We start from the raw sequence: 8,805 nt of genomic DNA, 5'->3' as shown, positions 1-8,805 counted from the left end.
GTAGTCCTCCGTCACTGAAGCAAGCAAGCCTCCCTGTTCGCATCAGCTGCCTGGCTGCCTGCCGCCATCTTGGCTGCCAGTTAATTTGCATATCTTGCTGATTAGCCAATGAAAAGGGTATCGGTCGTACGCCAATTACCATTTTTGTCTTTTATTAGATAGGATTGCTTAGTATTTTAAACTTTCTCTTTTGGCTAGGATCACAAATAATTGACAATAGCTGCCATTTGCACATCATCTTGCTTAATCCTAACGCTAACCCTCTGAGGAGGTGCTATTATCTACATTTCCCAGATGAGAAACTGAAGGCCTAGGAGAGAAAGCAGCACTGAAGGTCACACACACATATGAGTGAGCCAGAGGCCACACAATAGGCGAATGAGCTGGAATTTGAATGTGAGTCTGGTGACACCAAGCCCATACTCCTAACACTCCACTCCACAGCCTCCTGATAGCACACACATGCACACATGACAAGAAGGCAGGTCATCACTTTGACAGATGCCCTGAGGCCAGGAGACAGAGCAAATACTTGGGACAATAGAGCTGGCTTCAAACCATCTGGATGGGCTGGGGCCCTGGGCTCCGGGCCAGTGGGCCGGGATGGAATGTATCAGGCACAGATGTGAAGACCTGGACTTGGGAGCAAAGTCCTGCCCAAGGACAGGTGGGAAATGTGTGTCTGACCCTGCTGATCCCAGAGGCTGTCCCTGTCCACCCAGACCCTGGGCCAGGAGAGTCAGGCCAAGAAGCCCTCATCCCATTCAATCAGGGGCCCATTGGTTGACTTCAGCCCAAAGTCTCAGGGGACACTTGGGCTCCCTGTCTCTACTGTCCTTATCACCATCCCTTCTGGTGCCTTCTCTGGTATCTCAGATGAAGCTGGAGCCCTGCCCTGAGCCACCCCAACCAAGAGACAAGCTGACACAAGGTGAGGCTCCTGGGGAAGTGGAAGAACCCACATTGTTACTTCAGGGAATTGCCCTAGGTCGGTGGTGCTTATGTTTTTTTAAGTTGAAGACCCCTCTCTTCCATGGAATCTTATCTAGAACCCAGTCTGTAAACTGGCTAAGGTAGGAGTGTCTCTGGTTGAAACTCCCCACCCCCAGGGGCTCCTGAGAGGTCAGAAGGGGTCAGCTGAACACAGTGTGAAATCCACTGATCCAGATCATTCCAAAGGCCCCAGTCCAGAAGTGCTCTGACCTTGCAATTCCTAGTGAATAGTCCTAGAACAAACACATATTGAGCACTAACTATGCACCAGGCACTAATCTACGGATTTTACACAAGTCCTCTCATTTAGTCCTCATCACAAACCTAGGAATTAGGTTCTATTACATGGCAGAGACTGCCAGCTGTCCACCCAACTCTACTCTCCCTTTCCTCTCATTAGAATTGAAGCCAGGGGCATGGCTAAACTACATTTCCCAGCTTCCCTAGCAGTGAGGTAAGGTCATGTGACCAAGTTCTGTCCAATAGCATGTGAGCATGGGTCATGAGGGCCACTTCCAGGCCTGGTTAAGGGAGTGGAGCAAGTGAACTCCCCACACTCTACTTCCTGCCCTCTGGCAGGGATCAAGCCACCTGAGTGACTGGAAGCCTGGTGTTGAAATGGTGGGTTTGATCGCTTCTTGGCCTTTTGGCTACAATCAAGTGTAGTATCTGTTCTTATCAGTTTAATATCTGATCCATCCTCTATTCGAGGACAATATATTAGGCAGATTTTTTGGAATTAAGAGATGGAATAGGATTTTGCTCTATCCACTCCACGCATCAACCTGGTATTGCAGTACCTCCAGGGAGGGTGCACCAAAAAAGAAAAGAAAAGAAATGGTGGGTTTGGGTCCCTGAATTACCCAGTGTGGCAGCGCTCTCTGGTGACTTGGAGCCCACCCCACCTGTACTATCACTGAGAGAGAAATTTCTGTTCCATTTGAACCATCGCAGTGTAACTGTCTGTGACAGCCTTTCATATCCCCATTTCTCGGAGAAATTAAATAACTTTGTAAGATCACCCAGCTGGTGGCAGAATCTTGAGCCGCTCAGGCTGGTTCTAAAGTCCCTGCCCTCAAACCATGACACCTCCCAGACGTTATGAAGTTAATAATGCCAAAACCTGGAGCGCCCAAGATGTCCTTCAGTGGGTGAGTGAATAAGTAAACTGTGGTACATCCAGACAATGGAATACTATTCAGTGATAAAGAGAAATGAGCTATCGAGCCAGGAAAAGACGTGTTGGAACCTTAAATGCATGTTACTACGTGAATACACCAACCTGCAAAGGCTACATACTGAATGATCCTACGCATAGGACATTCTGGAAAGGGCAGGACCAATGGGACAGTGGTTGCCTGGTGATGGGAGGGGGAGGGGGAGGGGACAAAGGAGTGGCGCACAGAGGATTTTGAGGCCAATGAAACTACTCTGGATGATACTGTAATGAGGACATTTGTCAAAAACCACACAATGTCCAACACCAAGAGTGAACCCTAATGCACACAAAGGACTTAAGTTAATGATAGGGTATCAGTTTTGGTTCATCAGCTGTAATAAATGTACCACACTCATTCACACAAGATGTAAATAATAAGGAAAACTGTGGGAGCAACTATATGGGAACCCTCTGTACTTTCTGACCAATTTTTCCATAAACCTAAAACATCTCTGAAATATACACACACACAGCTTCAAGAGAAACTCATGTAGCCCTAGCCGGTTTGGCTCAGTGGATAGAGTGCCGGCCTGCAGACCAAAGTGTCCTAGATTGGATTCTGGTCAAAGGCATGTACCTTGGTTGCAGGCTTCTCCCCGGCCCAGACCCTGGTCGGGGCACATGCAAGAGGCAACCAACCGATGTGTTTCTCTCACCTCAATGTTTCTCTCTGTCTTTCCCTCTCTCTTCCACTCTCCCTAAACATCAATGGGAAATATCCTCAGTTGAGGATTAACAAAACAAAACAAAGAAAAATTTGTGTATTAAAAGAATTAATAAGATTTGCCGTGCACCATACACTTTCATTAGCACTCGTTTTATCCTCCCCGCAATCTATGATGTAGATACTGTTACTACCCCGTTTTTCAGACGAGGCACAGAGAGGCCACGCAACTTGCCCAAGACAAGACAAGCTATCTGCTTGGCTTCCTACCATCTTCCCTCCCCAAGACCTGCTCCCTCCACCTTCCCTGGACAGTTGTCCTCACCAAGGCAGGTGCCAGGTCCTCAGCCCAGAAGGGCCTACAGGTACCACTGTGCCAGGCTCCTTTCCAGGTGAGCCATGTTGATGGAAGCTCACAACAGCCCAGTGAGGGAGGCTCCCGGGTCACCTCCAGAGGCCCTGTTCAGCGCTCTTCCTCTGCAGAGCACTCCCTCAGAATAGAGCAGTCCCAGTGCCCCTGCGCCCCACAGCAGGCACACACACACACACACACACACACACACACACACGCCCTTCCACTTTGTCATTGGACCCCCAGGCAGACAGACTTTGGATATCCAGGGGACAGGAGGCCCTGCAGGACTTACACAAGCAAGCACTTCTCACCAAGAACTGAGAGTTGTTCGGGGACATCTTTTTTCCTGGAGATTGTCAAGATCTCCTTCAAAATGCAAAACCACACCTCACATTAGCACAAGGCATCACTTTCCCTGCTCTCTGTAACCCCTGGAGGGGAGCTGAAGGAATGTATCAAATTCCTAATTTAAGAAAAAGTCCCCGGCGCCTGCGTGCGGTGGAAGGGCCGTTTCGTAGCTGAAGGTGTCGTGAAGACAGTGCTGCCCGGGAAGATTCTGATTTGACTCCAGTTTCTGAGATGCTGGGTCTTCCCGTGAAAAAAATAGGACCTGATCCAGCTTTGGCATTTAAAGGACATAAATGCCACCCAGGGACCGCGTGATGTCTGACTGTCAGGGCTGAGGACTATCCATTACCTTAGACAGGGTAAGATGATTCAAAACCTGCCAAGTTTTATTAAACATACTGATTCCATCCCACTGTCAGCGGCGAGGACAGCAGTGGGGGCGAGAGAGCAGCCTCGAAAGCTAACAATGCTTACGAGAATGAGACACCCCCAGTCTGCAGTCTCCTCTTTCTGGAAGGGCCCGTCAAGGCCCTGGCATCAGACAAGCCTCACCATTTCCTGGCTGTGTGGCCCCAGACATGTTACTAACATCTCTGAGCCTTCATTTCCTCCTCTGAGAAAGACTGTCAAATAATTCTAGTTTTCAGTGAGATAATGCAGGTAAAACACATGGAAACATTCAATAAACATGAGTGGCTGTGTGACAACAATGATTACTTGAGAGCTAGCCAGATTCTTACAGTTTATCTCATCCAATCCTCTCATTTTACAGATGGGAAAATTGAGGCCCAGCATGAGGAAGGGACTTGCCCAAGATCACACAGCAAGTTAGAAGATCTGGGACCAGAACCTATGTCCCTTACACCAACCTATGTTGCTTAGACCAAGGCTTTCTCCACTGTACACACTATTCATGTTCTACAAGTATCTTAGAAATATGAAGAATATCCTAACAGCCCAGCCGGTGTGGCTCAGTGGTTGAGCATCGACCTATGAACCAGGAGGTCACGGGTTTGATTCCAGGTCAGGGCACATGTGCAGGTTGTGGGCTTGATCCACAGTATGGGGCATGCAGGAGGCAGCCGATCAGTGAGTCTCTCTCATCGTTGATGTTTCTGTCTTTCCATCCCTCTCCCTTCTTCTCTGAAATCAATAAAAGTGTGTGTGTGTGTGTGTTTAATTATATCCTAACAGCCACGTGAGTTCTACAGCAGAAAAACTAGAGGTCCTATTCCACCAGCCAACCTGGAGTTCCCATTCAGCTGCCCCAGGGCTGGACCCACCGTGGCCCCTCTGCGGGAGGCGATGGTTGGTAGAAAGTGAGGAGTGTAGTAGGGAATCATTTCTGCCTCGTGTCACAGGGCCCCACTCCTGGAGAGGACAGCAAGAGGACAGAGAGGTGGGCCATTGACTCTCAGCCCACTTAGCAAATCAGTCCCCACTTTCTTACACTGCATTCCAGAAGTCAGCCCTTTTCTGCCAGACCACCAGTGGGCGGCTCCAATTTTCAGAACTAAACCAGGCATTGAACCTCTGCAGGTCTCTGCATAGACACTGAAAGACCAGTCTCAAGCCTACAAGGAAGGCCCTGTCTGCAGCAGTGACATCACTCAGGCTCTCCCCAAATCACTCCTTCGTGTGCCCTTCTGAGCTCTGGGCGTGGGCCCTGGTCCTTCTGAGTGGCAGCTGGCTACTCAGCTCTCCTCCCCTTTTATGTTGGGAGCACAGAATCGTTAAATGTCACAGATCCTGTCCCCGTGAGTATGAAAGGGATGGGACCCAGGCACGTGCCCTGCTGGGTCAGGTGGGGTTTGGAGAGCACAATTGGCCTTTGTTCCTTTACTGAAGATAGCCATCATCATCGCCCCCCATAGCCCCTTCTGAGGGGGACCAGCCACGTTCTGTGCCACGTGACCCCATCACCCCTACCCCAGCTAACTGTTGAGAAGGGAACGCCAGGCCCAAAGGCAGCCTATCCATTCACTGGCAGGTCAGCCGTCCTAGGAGCTGGCCACAGTCCAATATGGGGGAATTTGACCTAAGAGATTACAAGGCATATTTAGAGGTGGGCACCAGAGCCAAAGGCTACGTGGATGGGGGAAGGGTAATGGAGAGGTGGGCAGCTTAGAGAGTCATTGAGCTCAGATGGCTGGAGAAGTATTTACAGGAGTGGAGTGTTGGTGTTGACAAAGGTGCTAGTGAGAGTCCCAGAGGGACCCCTGGGGAGCACTGAGCCAGAGGCAGCCAGGTGCTCAGATTAACAGGAGGCAATAGGAGCTACAGTTCCTCTCCCTGCGGGGTGGGAGGACTCCCAAAACAGTCTAGAAAGAGACTCCAGAAAGAGAAGCAATAAGGCCTTGATGGCATCCACAGAGCAAGGCAAGCTAAGGGTGTTTATAAAGAGTGTGGCGGTAATCCCCAGGAGAGGACATTCCCACCGGGCCCCAGGCATAGGAGCAGTTCCTGAGATTGAGAATCGATGGATACCAGAGAAATTCTCTGAAACCCTGACCGGGCTTCATCCCCAGGCTAAGGCACTCCCTCCTCACCGGTGGCAGCTGCTTTCAAGCACCTGAGTGGGTTGTGTGTTTTTCCTGCAGAGAGAAGCTGAGACTTGGAAGTTAAATTTCTGAAAATGAATCAAATGGCAGGAGAAACCCTACTGCATCCTTCCTGTGTTTAGAATGAAGACAGGCAGAACAGTCTAGGCTGCAGCAAGAGAGAACAGGGGCTTTTTACAATGAAAAGCTGCTGTGGATGATCAGGCTGCACGGAAGGCTAGAGGGAGCCCCGAATTCTCGCTGCTGATGAAGCTAAGTGGGGAGGAGGGCAGGAAGGAGGTGGCATGATGGCTCAGAAAAGACACGCCGCCTGCAGAGTCGGCAGTGAAGGCCTGGCTTAGGCTCTGGAATAGGGGTCATGCTCAGCAAATTGAGGTCATACCCCACAGCATTCCAGGCTTCCGGGACTGAAATAGCTCAGCCCCGCCCCCAAAGCTAAGCCCCAGGGTCCAAACAGAGTAGGATCAGATACCCCGGAAACAGTCCCACAGCTCCCCAAATTCCATAGTCAGCATGGGGAAAACGGAGAGCTGTTCTCTGAGCTGCTGTTGAAGAATCTACTCAGATGGGCAGCCTGGTTACTGTTCTCCCGGGCGTGGTCAGGCCCCAAGAAAATTGGGAGATCAGCACGGAAGGGAGGCTGTGCTCTGTAGGCCAGAGAAGAGGTTCATGTGAACATATTGGTTTGATACAAACACCTGCTCCTCCTGCCTCTATAAGGGAGTCTGGGGCAGGAGGTGGGAACCAGGGAAGAGCTGGGCACAGCTATTGACAGCTGGAAGGGTCTGTGAGAATGTGGAGCAAGGATAGACTCCTGCAGAGTTCAAGAGCTTAGGGAACAGGCTGGACTCCAGGATTTTTCTCATCTCGAAAACAGTGGGTGTCTGCCCAGCTGGCTTGGCTCAGTGGTTGAGCTTTGACCTAGGAACCAGGAGATCACAGTTTGATTCCTGGTCAGGGCACATGCCCGGGTTGTGGACTTGATTCCCAGAGTGGGGTGTGCAGGAGGCAGCCAGTCAATGATTCTCTCTCATGATTGATCTTTCTATCTCTCTCTCTCCCTCTCCCTTCATCTCTGAAATCTAATAAAAATATTAAAATAAATAAAGCAGTAGGTGGCACACCCTACAGAAGGTCACCCCAGAAGAAAAGAGGACAACCCTCAGTTCTGTTCTTGCTGCATGCGCCTTGTCTAGAAAACGCCTTAGTCTGAATCCCACCATCTCTAATGCCAGTGGCCCCAAACCTGAGTAGCTACAAGTTTGACAAGGCAGCCAGGGCTAGAATCACATACGTTTTTACACAAGAGTAGGTCTCGAAGTATGCCTGAACCAAGCCCCTGCTTGGACAGGGCAGGGGAGGTTGCATCATTATAGATTAGTGACCAGCAGGAGAAGATTAAGAAGCAGTTGATCAATAGGATTATCCCTGGATTCATTGTCCATTAGCCATTCCAGCTGTGTTAGAGAGAAAGTGATCTAGAGAGGCCCAGAAAGGTCCAAAGGTGAGGGCTGCTGCACACCATGGTCCACTGAGCAGCGTGGACAGGTGTTCAAAGACTTGACAGATGTACCCCATGGAAGATACTTGGGACCACGCCTTGCAGGCGCTCCTGACACCATGAGGTCAACCTCCATCATGTGGTCAGAATCCCATTCTTGTCCACCACCCTCTCCCTCAATCCGTCTCCCTCTACATGCTCAAGCCTTGGGTTCACCTGTGACTTGAGCACCCTCCTACACCCAGGAAGACTGACCTTCCCCATTCCAAGAGCCACTATGACTCCTTCACATTTCTTCAAGGCTTGGGCCTTTTCCGCCTCACCAATTCTACTCATCTCGGCTAGAACCAGACCCAAAGCCACCCTCTCTCCCCTTGGAGAAAACGAAAACATGCAAATCTCGTTGGGACCTCTCTGTCCAACCAAGTGAGAAGCCAGCAAGGGCCCAGGGCTCTGCAGTTTTCCTCTCTACATGGCCCACCTTTGGGAGAAGCTACTAATCGTCACTTGGAGAAGCCACGCGCATCCCAAGTGGGACTGTGAAGGGGGAGCTGGTGGAGAGGCCCATGAGAGCCAGTGAGTCTACGTGGCTCCAACTCCAGAGTCTGCAGCCACGTCCAGTAGTGGGCCGGTGGACTTGATCGCCATTGGACAGGCATCCAGAGAGAAGAGCTGAAACCTGCCAGGCATCTCTACATCTGTCACTCCTTCTGACTATGATGACCTCCCAAGAGTAATGGCTGCTGTGTCCCTTCCAATCCCACGTAGCTTCGAATTTAGCCAACTCTAATGGTGGTCCACGTAGAAAGGGGGTTCCCAGACTAACCAAGTGGACTCAGGGCAGACCACCACCGATGCATTTATGGGGAGAACAGGTCAGGAGACAAAGCCAGAGCTATCCCGGCAAACCTTGGAAGTAAGCCCACCAGACCTGGCCGGGGGCCTTATCCTCTAGGGCAGACTTGTTTTAAATAGCTCCAAAAACGTTAGGCCCAGGGAAGACAGTGTGGGGCCTAGGAAGTCGGACAGACCTGGTTTGATCCCAGTCCCTCAACTTTACGACTGTGTGAGTTTGAACAAGATGCTCCAGTTCTCTGAGCCTCAATTTCCCTAACTTTAAACTATGGGACAATGACCCCAGCTTCATGGAGTTGCGGCTGGTGT

This window comes from Myotis davidii, unplaced genomic scaffold (assembly GCF_000327345.1).
Source record: "Myotis davidii unplaced genomic scaffold, ASM32734v1 scaffold88, whole genome shotgun sequence".
NCBI classification, from domain to species: domain Eukaryota; kingdom Metazoa; phylum Chordata; class Mammalia; order Chiroptera; family Vespertilionidae; genus Myotis; species Myotis davidii.
This window is presented reverse-complemented; position numbering follows the sequence as displayed.